Here is a 17,101-nt window from a genome sequence, read left to right as displayed (position 1 = left end):
TGTTACATTAATGCAGTCTTAACCATCTCCCTTCAAAACAGAAAACATGGTACATTCCAATTAAATGCCTATGACTCCTTGCAAAATTGAAATACTGTCTGCACCTTGATTTGTGTGTGTGTGTGTGTGTTTGTGTGTGTGTGTGTGTGTATTTCACTTTAAAGATTACAGATGTGAAAACAAAATGCATTTCCATTCACTGAGTTATTGTAGCTATGGTGATGAGCAGACAGAGCAGTGCTCTAGCAATTAGAAGACCAGGCCACAGCTAGTTGTGTAACCTTGGGCAAGTCAGTTTCTTCTCTATTCAGGCTGAGATAAGCTGTGAGACCTTTTCTAGTGTTTGAGATTCTGTGATTCAGGAATGCAAAAGAAATCATTTATATTAACACGATGCCTAGGAAAACAAACTATTCTCTCTCACAAACAGGCACAGTCTGACTCAATATCATACAACTAAGATAACTTCAGTTGTCAATCTGTACTTCATCTATTAAATAATGCATATCATTGTAGACAAGCAACAAAAGTTAACAACAGCCTCATCTCTCTGTGGGAATGTCATCTGCAATGTTAATACTAACGAGAGCTCATGCTTGGATTGCATTTGCTACATGCCACAGCTCCAGGAGTACTGCATATATGAGCTCATTCAATCCTTACAGCAACCTCAGAAAGTAAGTGCTATTATTATCCCATTTACAGATGAAGACACAGAAGCACAGAGAGGTTGGGAAACTTGCCCAAAGTCACACAGCCTGTAGGTAACAGAACCAGTATTCAAACTCAAACTATCTGGCTCTAGAATCCAGCTGCTTTATGCGTGTGTGTGTGTGTGTGTGTGTATGTAAATCTATATAACATAAATTCACCATTTTAGCCATCATAAATCATACAATTCAGTGGTATTTAGTACACTCACAGAATCCATGCTTTTAATGACACACTATACTACCAAAACTATATCTATCATCAAATAAATAAACTGTAATTACGATCAGTTCTACAGACCAAGAGATAATGAGATAGAGCTGTGGTTTCTTTCATCCATTTCAGTGCATTCAATAGTAGTAATGCAGTTTCCAAATGAAGATTATAGAGTTGTGGTGTGATGGTGTGATTCCTGGTCCTAGGAAGCTTTTAGCTCTAGTCCACTTTTTGCCTCCACGAAAGCTGCATCTAATCTTTTTTTTTTTGAGACAGAGTCTTGCTCTGTCGCCCAGGCTGGAGTGCAGCGGCAGGATCTCAGCTCACTTCAGCTCACTGCAAGCTCCGCCTCCCAGTTTCACGCCATTCTCCTGCCTCAGCCTCCCGAGTAGCTGGGACTACAGGCCCCCGCCACCTCGCCCGGCCAGTTTTTTGTATTTTTTAGTAGAGACGGGGTTTCACCGGGTTAGCCAGGGTGGCCTCGATCTCCTGACCTTGTGATCTGCCCGTCTCGGCTTCCCAAAGTGCTGGGATTACAGGCTTGAGCCACCGCCCCCGGCCGCTGCATCTAATCTTAATCAACCTTGAAAGATGAGCGCCCATCACATTTTAATACTTCAGCAGAGGATGGAGCAAGGGAATCCCAAGCTTCCTCTGAGGGCTGGTCCCACTATTTAAGGACACCTATAAACAGAAAGTCCTGACCAATGTCCTCATTCACAAATGAATGCATTCAGTTTTTCCCTGATTTTAGGAATGGAGAGGCAGGTGTTGAAAAAAGTTGGTCAGCAGTTCCTCTGCAATAATAATTCTAGTGACAGCTCACACTTGGATGGCATTTACTAAATGCCATTGTTCTCTAAGAGTTTTGCACATATGATAATCCTTTATAACCTGGCTGTGTGTGGCCTTGGGTAAATTATTACTACTTCTTCTAAACATCTCTCTTGTGACAGTCATTCACTCAGCAACTGCTGGTGGCACCTGTTTTGCACCAGGCACTGAGCTGAACCCTGGAAGCAGGAAGGATTGTGCGGTAGTTGGTGGGTAAGTATTGGGCAGTGGTTCTCCGCATGGTTGGGGAGGGGGTTACCAGTGAATCTTTCCAAAATGCAATGTTCACTTTCGTTGGGTCTTGATGGACCATATATGTTGTCAGGGCTAGAGTGGCAGGTGGGTTTGGGAGTGGTGCATTTCAAAAAAATCCCTCCCAGATACATCTCATTTTCCTTATTCTCCCCCCAACCACAACTGCCCAAATCCCCAACCCAAGCACATCTATTAGTTTAGAATCATTGAAATTGGTGATTTCCGAGGCTACTGTGGGCTCTAAAATTCTATGGTGCATTCTCAATTCAACATTCCTTAGGTGCCTACTCTGTGCTAAGCACAGGAGCTACAGAGGAGAATAAGGTATTGATAGACATAGTCCCTGCCTCCTGTCCACTCTCATTCTGGTTGAGACACAGACAAGCAAACCAGCAGTGTCAATATAACACGCGGGACGTGGAGTACAGGGAAGCCTTTCATGAACTGAATATCCCCTCGGGTGACACTTCAACTTTCTCTTCTCCAGAATAAGTGATTCCTTTGCCTTCTTTTCTAAGCTCTTATTTCCCAATGATCAAACAATATCATCAACATCTGACAAGTTCTGAATCTAATGCATCTGCCTTCCTTCTGGTTTCAGATGCAAAGCATATTCTCCACACAGCCTCACACCAGTTCCAAATCCTGCATGCTAACATTTCTCTGCCGAAAGGCCTTTTTAATGAAGAACTTGGTTCAGGCATCAGCTACAGAACATTAATATTCATGGTTAGTATTTGTGAAAACCTTTATTTTAATCTTTTGTTTCTGTTGAGGGGGGAGTGTTAAAATGGCCAGAAATTCCCAATTCCCATTTATTCTATCCAGGCCTCTATTTTCAGAGTATTTTCTTTTTGGCTTCCATTATTTCATTGGGGTTGGCAATGAAAGTTAGTCCTGCTCCCATCCAAGTGTTAAATGGATACTCATGTATCTTGTTGCCACATTGGTATACTTAATTTTATTCCAAATAGGATTTTTCTTTTTTCCCCTCTGCATGCAAATGTGTTACCCTTTTCAGTGTTTGCATAATAGCAGTAATTCTTTCATTTGTACAAAAGGACATGCATTATTTTGGCAGATAGATGGAGCTTTGATGGAGAGATTATTACATTTCCAAAAGCAAAGAGAATAAATCAGAATTTAGCTAGACGCTGACTAAACACCCCCTTCCCCCATCTCCACTGATCATGAGCCAAGTATCTAACACACTACACTTTCCTCCCAGACAACAAACCTTGCAGAACAGTAGGACCTTGCTGGCTGTTCTTGGTTCTCTGCCCTTCTCTGCCTGTCTCTGTGCACTGTATCACTTGGCCTCCCTTGCCCTACAGCTTCTGACTGGTTTAGCCAATAGGAGGCACCAGCATGAAAATGGAGGATGGGAGTAGAGGGAGGCTGGGTTATTTACTGTCCTGCTCCCTCCCTGCCTTTCTGTAGCTCAAGCAGTAGCTGTACCCCTCCAAGGCCACAGACTAGTTGAGGAGCCCCTCTTCTACAGGTCCAACTCTCACTGGACTCGTAATCCCCTTCCTGCTCCTCACTGCCTCCAGCAAGATTCACGGAGCTTCACTACCCCTTGTCGACTAACCCTGCCCATATCCATGTAAATATTCCTTATACTCAATGCTTTGAGTGTGCCATCTTTTTCCTTAGGACACTGAGAGAAGCATCGTATTCCCAAAACTTCACTTAGCTCACTAGATCCTCCCTCCTTCTCCAAAAACAAACCAACACCATAGCACTGGGAAAGTAATAAGTCCAAAACCACTGAGGTCTATAGGCATCTACATGTCACCTCAAAGTGTTTAGAAATTGCACAAGGCAGAAGAAGAGCTTTCCCTAGGTGCATTTAGCTTCACTGCAGTCATGTAGATGATTGGCATCTGTTAGTTTTGCCTGTCACTGGATCACCTTCTTCTGGTCACAGCCCCCTGATTTTCCTTGGGGAGCAAGTCTTCAATTCTCTTGGTACATGTGGATTGGATGGGGCTGCTCTCACCCTCAGCTCAGAGAAAATATAACACCCCCAACTTGGCCACTCGGGCCATCATTTCCCCCAGGCCATAGCAGTTGGTTCAGGGATGGGCATGTGAGCTAAGCCAGGCCAATCGAAACCAGTTGGATAAAATTCTAGGACTTTGGCTGGAGCAGCTAGAGAGGAATAGAGCCCACCTGAGAATTGAAAAATCACAGAGAAAGCAGTCAAGAAATGAAGAGAGAAAAACTGGGTTCTGATCATGTCATTTCCATGCTGGATCAAGCCTAGCCTTGCTCTTGCAATTACATGAATAAAAAGATCTATCATTTCATTTGTTTAAGCTGGGTTTCCATCAAGGAAAGACTCCTGACTACTACATTGAAGATGGAAGCTCTTTATACACTCGGAACCATCATGGACTGGGTAAGGGAGAGGCAGAGAAGAAAACAGAATTGAATATTTCTAGATCACATATTATTGTGTGCTCTAGAATACAGCACATATTAATGTAGGTTAATTCATTTAATCCTCAAAATGACTTTACTCAGCTAAGTTGAGGAACTTGCTAAGTGCCTTACAATTAGCAAATGGCAGAGTTAAGTTCAAACCAAGGATACTCTGCTTGCAAAGACATACTTGCTGTGCTCCGATGTACTGCCATTATCATCATCATCTTCATCATCTGCCTCCTCACTGTTACCATCACCATCATCTTCAGGATGCTCCCTGAGGATCTGGACCACAATGGTAGGAAGCTGAGTTTTCTAACTCACAAAACAAATCTTCAAACATATAAGTACATGGTGTGCAAATAACTATAGCAAGAAGTACAGATTGATCAGTACCACGAAAGAGGAGCAGATATCACGTTGAGAAAGATTACTTCCATCTGAGGTAGACCTCTAGAAATGGCTGAAGGAAATCCAAAGACAGGAAAGAGTCTGAACAGAGGAATTAGGGACAGGAATGTCAGATCATAAAAGATTCAGTTTGCACACTTACAAACTAAACGAATATAGTTCTCCTAATGCTCCAAGGTTCTGTCCTTGCCTCCCTTCTCTATTTTCTCTTGACGTCCTTCCTTAGCAATAACAACACCAGAAAGCTGACAACCCCCCAATCTCCTATTTGCCACAGTGCTTGGCACAGTCCCTCTAAACTTTAGGGCAAAGAGTGGAGAGTCATACAGTCTTCCAATGTAAATATGCCTGCTCTTCAGTGGAGTTCACCTTAAGGTCTAAGGAATAGTGAACTGGCAACCGGGACTGGTGTTGAAGGTGAACCCAGAAGCCTCTAAATGTGTCCTTAAAGACCTAGCATGTCTAGGCTCCTATTCAGCTCCCAAAGAAAGAAGTGTCATATGTTCTAACATTGACACTTGTTCCAAAGATGATGTGAATTCAGCCCTGGCAATACAGCCCTTTTTCTCTTTAGCAGAAACCCTGCTTCTGACCTCTCCTTTCCCCTCTAGATGTCTCATTATTCTTTGAATGAGACACAAGCTTTTCTACACGCATCACTGTCTCGTTTTAGCATACTTCCTCCCTCCATCCATCAACAAAAGGTGTTGCACTGACGCCAAACCAGGCGAAAGACCAACCCCCAAGTCAGTGCGTCTGCCAGGTAAAACACATGAAAACTTGGTGCACTATTTTTAAAAGCAAGTTAAATAAGGTGCCTTTAAAGTTGAGTCCCCCGGGATTGTACTGAATCCCTAGGTTCTTGGTTTTATGACCACAAGGGACCAAGCAGGTTGGCTTTAATTGTTAAACTAGGCCACTTAAGCCACGGAGCCATTGTCTAACAGGACAATATTTATAGGGATTGCATCATCACATAGTTGAACTGTTCTTCTCAGACTGAGATCATCCTTTAGTTTGCTGGGATATTTTTTAAACTCCAGGAGGAAGAAAGAAACCTCTTCATCAACAGAAACTACTAATAAGAGTAGAAGAGTACAATAATGTTGAAATGATAATATATTAGCCACATGAAAACCAGGAGGAACTTAATATTTCCTCCTGGAGAGATTTTTGATTCACAGCTATTGAAAATTTGAAGATGATATTTTGGCCACTGGAGGCTGGGACAAATTTGATTACAATTACTAGTCAAGGGCCGGGCCCAGTGGCTCATGCCTGTAATCCCAGCACTTTGGGAGGCCGAGGTGGGCAGATCACGAGGTCAGGAGATCAAGATCATCCTGGCTAACACAGTGAAACCCCGTCTCTACCAAAAACAAAAAATTAGCCTGGCGTTGTGGTGGCGTCTATAGTCCCAGCTACTCCGGAGGCTGAGGCAGGAGAATGGCGTGAACCTGGGAGGCGGAGCTTGCAGTGAGCCGAGATGGCGCCACTGCACTCCAGCTTGGGCAACAGAGCAAGACTCCATCTCAAAAAAAAAAAAAAAAAAAAAGAATTACTAGTCAAGAAAACTCAATTGAATCACATTTTCTTCAAAAGACTGTGGTTTTATATAACACTGTTGTTCGTGTGATAGAGATTGATGTGGTTTTCAGTTTTATTTTTTTCATCAACTTCTACTTCCGGAGGGTAGAATGTGTAGATTTTGTTACATAGGTCAACGTTTGCCATGGTGGTTTGCTGCACAGATCATCCCATCACCTAGGTATTAAGCCCAGCATCCATTAGCTATTTTTCCTAATGCTCTCCCTCTCCCCACCACATCCCCCAACAGGCCCCAGTGTGTATTGCTCCCCTCCCTGTGTCCATGTGTTCTCATTGTTCAGCTCGCACTTACAGTGATAACATGCAGTGTTTGGGTTTCTGTTCCTGCATTCATTTGCTGAGGATGATGGCTTCCAGCACGATTCATGTTGCTGCAAAGGACATAATCTCATTTCTTTTCATGGCTGCATAGTATTCCATGGTGTATATGTACCATATATTTTCTTTATCCAGTCTACCAATGAGGGGCATTTGGGTTGATTCCATGTCTTTGCTATTGTTAATAGTGCTGCAATGAACATATGTGTGCATGTATCTTTATAACAGAATGATTTATATTCCTTTGGGCATATACCCAGTAATGGGATTGCTGGGTCAAATGATATTTCTGGTTCCAGATCTTTGAGAAATCACCATACTGTCTTCCACATTGGTTGAACTAATTTACACTTCCATCAACAGTGTAAAAGCATTCCTTTTTCTCTGCAACCTCCCCAGCATCTGTTGTTTCTTCACATTTTAATAATCGCCATTCTGACTGGTGTGAGATGGCATGTCATCGTGGTGTTAATTTGCATTTCTGCAATGATCATGACTGCATGAATGTTTTATTTTGAGAAGTGTCTGTTCATGTCCTTTGCCCACTTTTTAATGGGGCTGTTTGTTTTATTCTTGTAAATTTGTTTAAGTTCCTTGTAGAATCTGGATATTAGACCCTTGTCAAATGGATAGATTGCAAACTTTTTCTCCCATTCTGTAGGTTGTCTGTTCACTCCAATGATAGTTTATTTTGCTGTGCAGAAGCTCTTTACTTTAATTAGGTCCCATTTGTCAATTTTTGCTTTTGTTACAATTGCTTTTGGTGTTTTCATCATGAAATCTTTGCCCATGCCTATGTCGTGAATGGTATTGCCTAGATTTTCTTCTAGGGTTTTTATGGTTTTCAGTTTTACATTTAAGTCTTCAACTTGAGTGGTTGTTGTATAAGATGTAAGCAAGGAGTCCGATTTCAATTTTCTGCGTATGGCTAGCCAGTTCTCCCAGCACCATTTATTAAATAGGGAATCCTTTCCCCATTGCTTGTTTCGGTCAGATTTGTCAAAGATCAGATGGTTGTAGGCGTGTGGTCTTATTTCTGAGTTCTCTATTCTGTTCCATTGGTCTATGTGTCTATTTTTGTACCAGTACCATGATGTTTTGGTTACGGTAGCCTTACAGTATAGTTTGAACTTAGGTAATGTGATATCTCCAGCTTTGTTCTTTTTTCTTAGGATTGTCTTGACTATACAGGCTCTTTTTTGGTTCCATGTGAATTTTAAAATAGTTTTTTCTAATTCTTTGAAGAATGTCAATGGTAGTTTAATGGGAATAGCATTGAATCGATAAATTACTTTGGGTAGTATGACCACTTTCATGATATTGATTCTTCCTATTCATGAGCATGGAATATTTTTCTATTTGTTTGCACCCTCTCTGATTTCCTTGAGCAGTGGTTTACAGTTCTCCTTGAAGAGGTCCTTCACTTCCCTTTTTAGCTGTATTCCTAGGCATTTTATTCTCTTCACAGCAATTGTGAATGGGAGTTCATTCATGATTTGGCTGTCTGCATGCCTGTTGTTGTTGTATAGGAATGCTAGCGATTTTTGCACTTTGATTTTGTGATTGATGTGATTTTCATTGTTTGGACTACTCATAATATATGTATACTGTAAAAGAGTGAGTTTATTTTTCTATTACTCTTTCAGATGAACTTTCCATTAATGTCTTGACATCATGATTTGGTTGTTTTATTTATCAAAGCTAGTTGACAAACATGATTTACTCATAATGGCCACAATGGCTAATATTTGTTGGGCACTTCCTGTGTGCCAGGCACTGTGTGTATGCATTTCATGCATATTACATCATTTAATTCTCAAACAGTTCTATCAGTTTCTATTATTATCACCACATTAAAATGAGAAGAAGGAAGCTTAAAAAGTTGTGTAATCTGCCCAAAGTCATAAACCTAGTAATCAGTGGAACTGGAACTTAAAGCCAGGACTGAGTGATTCCCAGAAATTCCCAAGCCTCTTTGCCACTATATCAGGCTGACTTTTATTTTTATTTATTTATTTATTTTTATTTTTTATTTTTATTTTTATTTATTTATTTTTTTGAGACAGAGTCTCACTCTTTAACCAAGGCTGGAGTGCAGTGGTGTGATCTCAGCTCACCGCAACCTCCGCCTCCCTGGCTCAAGCAATTCTCCTGCCTCAGCCTCCCGAGTAGCTGGAACTACAGGTGCATGCCACCACGCCCAGCTAATTTTTTGTATTTTTAGTAGAGATGGGGTTTCACCATATTAGCCAGGATGGTCTCCATCTCCTGACCTCATGATCCGCCCACCTCGGCCTCCCAGAGTGCTAGGATTACAGGCGTGAGCCACTGCACCTGGCCCAGGTTGACTTTTATTGACAAATGCATTGTGCACTTTCTCTACCCATTTCTGAAATTGAATTGTAGAGTTTTCTAAGATGGTTTTCTGGGGAAGGTGCCATGTTGTATGAAGGGCACAGAACCCCTCAACAAATACAACAGACTTTTGTGCTCGCTTTGGCAGCACATATACTAAAATTGGAACAAATACAACAGACTTTTAAGTTGTCTTATTTTCTCTAAAACAATAAAATGCTTATACATTTGGGAAATTGTTTAATAAATACGAGTTAAATTATTTTAGTAAAAGATATTGCTTTCAGGCCAGGCACAGGGGCTAGTGCTTGTAATACCAGTACTTAGGGAGGCCAAGATGGGAGGATTGCTTGAGCCCAGGAGTTTGAGACCAACCTGGGCCACACAGGGAGACCCCCATCTCTATAAAAAAAAAAATAGCCAGACATGGTGGCACACACCTGGGGTCCCAGCTACTTTAGAGGCCAAGGAGGGAGGATAAATTGAGCTCTGGAGGTCAAGGGTACAGTGAACCATGGTCATGCCACTACACTCCAGCCTGGGCAACAGAATGAGACCCTGTCTCAACAACAAAAATTACTTTCGGTGTGTAGTTATCATGTAGCTTTCAGAAACTAAAATTAAACGAACTTTCAAATAAAATGAAAGCTTTACAATGTGAATTGGACTTCCAGTCAAGATAAAGCATCAAGAATGAATACTTTGATCCACCTGCTCTGCTTCAAACACATTAAATGCCTATTAAAATATAAGAAGAGAGGGTTAAAAAAATTAACAGTGTCATTGAACAGAACTAGAAATTAATCACAATGTGGTGAGTGGGTCTGAAGCCATGAGTCTGTTATGTTCCAGGCCTGTAGGCACACAGTATTGGCTTGAATCTTGACTCCTGCCATGTAACAGAAATGAAAGTGCTTCATGCACAATAGTGGATCAGAAGATTCACTATGGAAGCCAGGGGTTTGAATGAAGTTCCTCCCTCTACAGAAAAAAAGTCTATTAAGATAAAGCAATTATCGACTACTTCCTGAGACTACATTTTACACAGGATTCTTGGCTTGGAAAGCAGACTGTAGATGTACTTTCTGGCCAGGAACTTGGCCAGATACCTGCTGCCCTATAACTAGATTTGTGATAGCCCCAATATCACTGCAGAACAAATTCCACCTGGTGCTGCACTAGGGGCCTGAGAAAAGGTCAGATGGAGACAACTATAAATTCCCAAAACTGCTAGACAAATAGGATGAGAGAAAAATATCACACACACACACACACACACACACACACACTCTCTCTCTCTCTCTCTCTCTCTCTTTCAAGATGTAGCTGCTATATAGCAAATGAAGAAATCTAAAACTAAAGAAGAAAGCCTAGAAAATAATCAAAATTATTAATTGAAGCATGAAATGCCTAGAGATAAAATTTTTTTATCTTTGAAACAGTCTTACCAAGATTTTAAGGATGTCCAGACTGTTCAAAGGCACAAATTAAAGCATTGCATTCATTAATAGCAACTAAGGAACTATGAAACACAAAGCAGATATAAATAAAACAAAACCAGGTGGGTATTTAGAAAAACCAAATATATACTGGGACTAAAAAAAAAAAGCAGTTACCAAAATAAAACCTCAAAAGACAAGAAAAACTCTAGATTAGATCCAAAGAGAGTAGTAAATTCGGAAATAGTTTTGAGACATAAACACAGAACTTGGTCCAGAGTGACAAAGAGATGATTTTTAGTACAGTGGTTAGCAGACGTGAAAGATCCATTGAGAGGCTGTAACATATACTTGGTAGATGTTCCAAAAGAAGAGGATGGAGGGAATGATGGAGAAACATTAAGAGATTAGATATTAGGTGTTTTTTTTTTTAATTATACTTTAAGTTCTAGGGTACATGTGCACAACGTGCAGGTTTGTTACATATGTATACATGTGCCATGTTGGTGTGCTGCACCCATTAACTCATCATTTACATTAGGTATATCTCCTAATGCTATCCCTCCCCCTTACCCCCTCCCCACAATAGGAGCTGGTATGTGATGCTCCCCTTCCTGTGTCCAGGTGATCTCGTTCAATTCCCACCTGTAAGTGAGAACATACAGTGTTTGGTTTTCTGTTCTTGCGATAGTTTGCTGAGAATGATGGTTTCCAGCTGCATTCATGTCCCTACAAAGGATGCAAACTCATCCTTTTTTATGGCTGCATAGTATTACATGGTGTATATGTGCCACATTTTCTTAATCCAGTCTGTCACTGATGGACATTTGGGTTGATTCCAAGTCTTTGCTATTGTGAATAGTGCCACAATAAACATACGTGTGCATGTGTCTTTATAGCAGCATGACTTAGAATCCTTTGGGTATATCCTCAGTAATGGGATGGCTGGGTCAAATGGTATTTCTAGTTCTAGATCCTTGAGGAATCGCCACACTGTTTTCCACAATGGTTGAACTAGTTTATAGTCCCACCAACAGTGTAAAAGTGTTCCTATTTCTCCACATCTTCTCCAGCACCCATTGTTTCCTGAATTTTTAATGATTGTCATTCTAACTGGTGTGAGATGGTATCTCATTGTGGTTTTGATTTGCATTTCTCTGATGGTGAGTGATGATGAGCATTTTTTCATGTGTCTGTTGGCTGTATGAATGTCTTCTTTTGAGAAGTGTCTATTCATATCCTTTGCCCACTTTTTGATGGGGTTGTTTGTTTTTTTCTTGTAAATTTGATTGAGCTCTTTATAGGTTCTGGATATTAGCCCTTTGTCAGATGAGTAGATTGCAAAAATTTTCTCCCATTGTATAGGTTGCCTGTTCACTCTGATGGTAGTTTCTTTTGCTGTGCAGAAGCTCTTTAGTTTAATTAGATCCCATTTGTCAATTTTGGCTTTTGTTGCCATTGCTTTTGGTGTTTTAGACATGAAGTCCTTGCCTATGCCTATGTCCTGAATGGTATTCCCTAGGTTTTCTTCTAAGGTTTTTATGGTTTTAGGTCTAACATTTAAGTCTCTAATCCATCTTGAATTAATTTTTGTATAAAGAGTAAGGAAAAGATTCAGTTTCAGCTTTCTACTTATGGCTAGCCAATTTTCCCAGAACTATTTATTAAATAGGGAATCCTTTCCCCATTTCTGGTTTTTGTCAGGTTTGTCAAGGATCAGATGGCTGCAGATGTGTGGTATTATTTCTGAGGGCTCCGTTCTGTCCCATTGGTCTATATCTCTGTTTTGGTACCAGTACCATGCTGTTTTGGTTACTGTAGCCTTGTAGTCTAGTTTGAAGTCAGGTAGTGTGATGCCTCCAGCTTTGTTCTTGGGAGACTTTAACACCCCACTGTCAACATTAGATAGATCAACGAGACAGAAAGTTAACAAGGATATCCAGGAATTGAACTCAGCTCTGCACCAAGTGGACCTAATAGACATCTACAGAACTCTCCACCCCAAATCAACAGAATATGCATTCTTCTCAGCACCACATCGCACTTTTTCCAAAATTGACCACATAGCTGGAAGTAAAGCACTCCTCAGCAAATGTAAAAGAACAGAAATTATAACAAACTGTCTCTCAGACCACAATGCAATTAAACTAGAACTCAGGACTAAGAAACTCAATCAAAACCACTCAGTTACATGGAAACTGAACAACCTGGTCCTGAATGACTACTGGGTAAATAACAAAATGAAGGCAGAAATAAAGATGTTCTTTGAAACCAATGAGAACAAAGATATAACATACCAGAATCTCTGGGACACATTTAAAGCAGTGTGTAGAGGGAAATTTATAGCACTAAATGCCCACAAGAGAAAGCTGGAAAGATCTAAAATTGACACCCTAACATCATAATTAAAAGAACTAGAGAAACAAGAGCAAACACATTCAAAAGCTAGCAGAAGGCAAGAAATAACTAAGATCAGAGCAGAACTGAAGGAGATAGAGACACAAAAAAACCCTCCAAAAAATCAATGAATCCAGGAGCTGGTTTTTTGAAAAGATCAACAAAATTGATAGACTGCTAGCAAAACTAATAAAAAAGAAAAGAGAGAAGAATCAAATAGATGCAATAAAAAATGATAAAGGGGATATCACCACCGACCCCACATAAATACAAACTACCATCAGAGAATACTATAAACACCTCTATGCAAATATACTAGAAAACCTAGAAGAAATGGATAATTTCCTGGACACTTACACTCTCCCAAGACTAAACCAGGAAGAAGTTGAATCTCTGAATAGACCAATAGCAGGCTCTGAAATTGAGGTAATAATTAAAAAAAAAATAGCCTACTAAACCAAAAAAAGTCCAGGACCAGATGGATTCACAGCCGAATTCTACCAGAGGTACAAGGAGGAGTTGGTACCATTCCTTCTGAAACTATTCCAATCAACAGAAAAAGAGGGATATTAGGTTTTAATAGGAGATTAAAGCTGAAGATTTTCATGATCACAGATGTGTTTTCTGATGAAAAGGACACTGTAGACAGGGCATGACATATCGCAGTGAACATACAGATTGTTGATAATAAGAAGAAACTCCTAAAGCTGTCAGAGAGAACAGATGAGATAACCAGTAGGAACCATTAGGCTGACAGTGGACTTATTTTCGGTAACAACTGTGGCCAAAAGATAATGTAGTAATATCCTTTGAAGGTTAAGGGAAAACAGCTGTCAACATAGAATTTTATATCTAGCTAAACTATTATTTAAGAGTGAGGGCAAAAAGACATTTTCAGAAACATGAAGACTAAATGAGTCCCCCATATGCAGATGCACACTGGCACACTTGGTAAATGATATACTTCACTAAAGAGAAATGTGAAACTATGGCAAAGGTAGGGGATAGAGGAAACAATGAAATAATTATCTAAAAATTAATTAAATACGTTTGTAGGTTTAAATATTGACTGCACATGATAAAATTCTATGTTTAGAAGAATAGAAATGCTAAATAATAACACACTGTTAGAATACTTTTAAAAACTCAAGTAGGATATGTTGAAACTATAAGAAAAAACACTAAAAGAATAGATTAACAGGCCAGGCACAGTGACTCACGCCTGTAATCCCAGCACTTTGGGAGGCCAAGGTGGGCGTATCATGAGGTCATGAGATCAACATCATCCTGGCTAACACAGTGAAACCCCGTTTCTGCTAAAAATACAAAAAAGTTAACTGGATGTGGTGGTGCATGGCTATAGTCCTATTACTCAGGAGAACGAGGCAGGAGAAATTGCTTGAACCCAGGAAGCAGAGGTTGCAGTGAGCCGAGATTGCGCCACTGCACTCCAGCCTGGGCGACAGAGCAAGACTCTGTCTCCAAAAAAAAAAAAAAAAAAAAAAAAAGAATAGATTAACAAGCAACAGAGGAAAAAATGAAAGACATATTTTAAAAATAGTTTACCAATCAAATACAAAGCCAAAAAGGACTGGGAGAAGAAAACACAAGAAAAATGTGAATAAAGAGAAAACATGTTAGAGGTCATCAATAATCACAATAAGTTTAATTAGACTAAATGCATCTGTTACAAAACAGAGATTAGCATATTAGATTGAACTTTTAAATCTAGCTGCTTGCTGAACATATGATACATACCTAGAACAAATCAAAACAAGAAGACTGAAAGTAAAGAGATAAAAAGTTATACATGTATATAATAACTAGATAAAGCTACTGAGATGATGTTAACTTAATGCGAAAAGCAAAAAGCTAAGAGGTAATAAGACGGGAATTACGTAAAATAATAGGAACAAACCTGCCAGGAATGTATAAAAATTATAAATTTATGCATCTAAAAACATAACTTCAAAATATACAAAGCAAAATATTAGAATTAAAGGGAAAATTGAAAAATCCATAATCAGCATTCAAGGTTTTCTGACACTTCTATCCAAAACTGAGAGATCAATCAGGCAAAAATTTAGTAAGGCTATAGTAAATGTGAAGAACACTTTTAAAACCATGATACAATACAGAATTTTTCAAACTTTTAAAATGTGACCTCTTTAAGAAATACATTTTATATCAAAATCCAGTGTATAAACGCATGTGCATGCATGCACACACCCATTTAGATAGATAGGTAGACAGGTGATAGATGTTTAACAAACAATATTCACCTTTAATATGAGTAGTACATTCTGATACTATTTATTTTATTCCCTTTGTTAAAAAACGTGAGTTACACTATGCAGCCTTTAAAAGGAACAGTATCATGTCCTTTGCAAGGACATGGATGGAGCTGGAAGCCATTATCCTCAGCAAACTAATGCAGGAACAGAAAACAAAACACTGCATGTTCTCACTTATAAGTGAGAGCTGAACAATGAGAACACATGGACACAGAAAGGGGAACAACACACACTAGGGCCTTTCGGGGAGGTGGGGGAGAGCATCAGGATAAATAGCTAATGGATGTTGGGCTTAATGCCTAGGTGATGGGTTAATAGGTGTAGCAAACCACCATGGCACACGTTTACCTATGTAACAAACCTGCATATCCTATGTATTCTGAAATGTAAAATTAAATTAAATTAAATTAAATTGTTTAAAAACACATGAGTTACAACAAACTAAATTGATTTCACACCCAATAATGGATTGTGACCTACAATTTATGAAATACTGATCTTAGAAATATATACATCTGTGCATACAACAAGTAAAAGTTGCACATTGTTTTCAACCTAAAGTAAATAGCATACACAATGGTGAAACCACAGAAGCCTTCCCAGTAAAGCTAGGAACAAGCAAGAACGCTTGCCATCAACACTTCTGTTTCACATTGTAATGGAAGTCAATGTCAATATATAATGGGAGTAAACGGAATCAGAGGTAAATGAAATTTGAAACTTTGAATATAACAAATGGCAGCTGATTTATTATTGTCTAAATAATCTAAGGTAATCTACATACAAACTTTTAGTACTGACAAGAGAAGTCAACAAGCTTCCAAATACAAGAATAACAAGCATTAATGGTTTTCCTAAATGCCAATTAGATAATGTAATTGAAAATTTATTCATAATAGCAACAAAAACATAAAGCATCTAGGAATAAATCCAACAAAAGATGTGCATAGCCTTTATGGAGAGCATTACAAAATACTGTGGATAGATATAAAGGAAGACCAAAATAAATGGAAAGACATAATATGTTCAAGGTGGATGAAGACTTGATATGGTGGAGACGGCACTTCTCTCCAAAATAATCTAAAATCAAATGCAATTGCAATCAAAATCCTAACAGGAAAAGCCGATCCTGAAATTCATTTAGGAAAGCAAAGAGAATCAAATAACTGGGATAGTTTTGAAAAAGAAGGTGGGGGCCAGGTGCGGTGCTCACGCCTGTAATCCCAGCACTTTGGGAGGCCAAGGCAGGCGGATCACGAGGTTAGGAGATTAAGATCATCCTGGCCAACATGGTGAAACCCCGTCTCTACTAAAAATACAAAAATTAGCTGGGTGTGGTGGCAGGCACCTTTAATCCCAGCTACTAGGGAGGCTGAGGCAGGAGAAGCGCTTGAACCCGGCAGTTGGAGGTTGCCCGTGAGCCAAGACCGCGCCACTGCACTCCGGCCTGGCAACAGAGCATGACTCTGTCTCAGAAAAAAAAAAAAAAAAAAAGGTTGGAAGGCTCACATACCATAGCTAGGTTATCTCAATCCATAATAATGAAGACAATGTGAAATTGGCTTAGAGAAGGATGAAGATATCAGTGGAGCAGGATAGAGAGTGTAGAAATGGACTGATACGAAAACTTGATCTATGACAGAGGCAGCACTATAATCAGTGCAGGAAGGATGGACTGTTCAGTCATTTATGCTGTGACATACCCGAAAGGAAAAATTAAAATTCAATCCTTAACTCACATTATATAAAATAAATCTTAAGTAGATTAAAGATTTAATTTGGGAATTAAAACTTCAAGATTTCAATAGAAAATATAGAAGAATATCTTTATGG

The sequence above is a fragment of the Trachypithecus francoisi genome, unplaced genomic scaffold (assembly GCF_009764315.1).
Source record: "Trachypithecus francoisi isolate TF-2019V2 unplaced genomic scaffold, Tfra_2.0 Lachesis_group12, whole genome shotgun sequence".
Classification (NCBI taxonomy): Eukaryota; Metazoa; Chordata; class Mammalia; order Primates; family Cercopithecidae; genus Trachypithecus; species Trachypithecus francoisi.
This window is presented reverse-complemented; position numbering follows the sequence as displayed.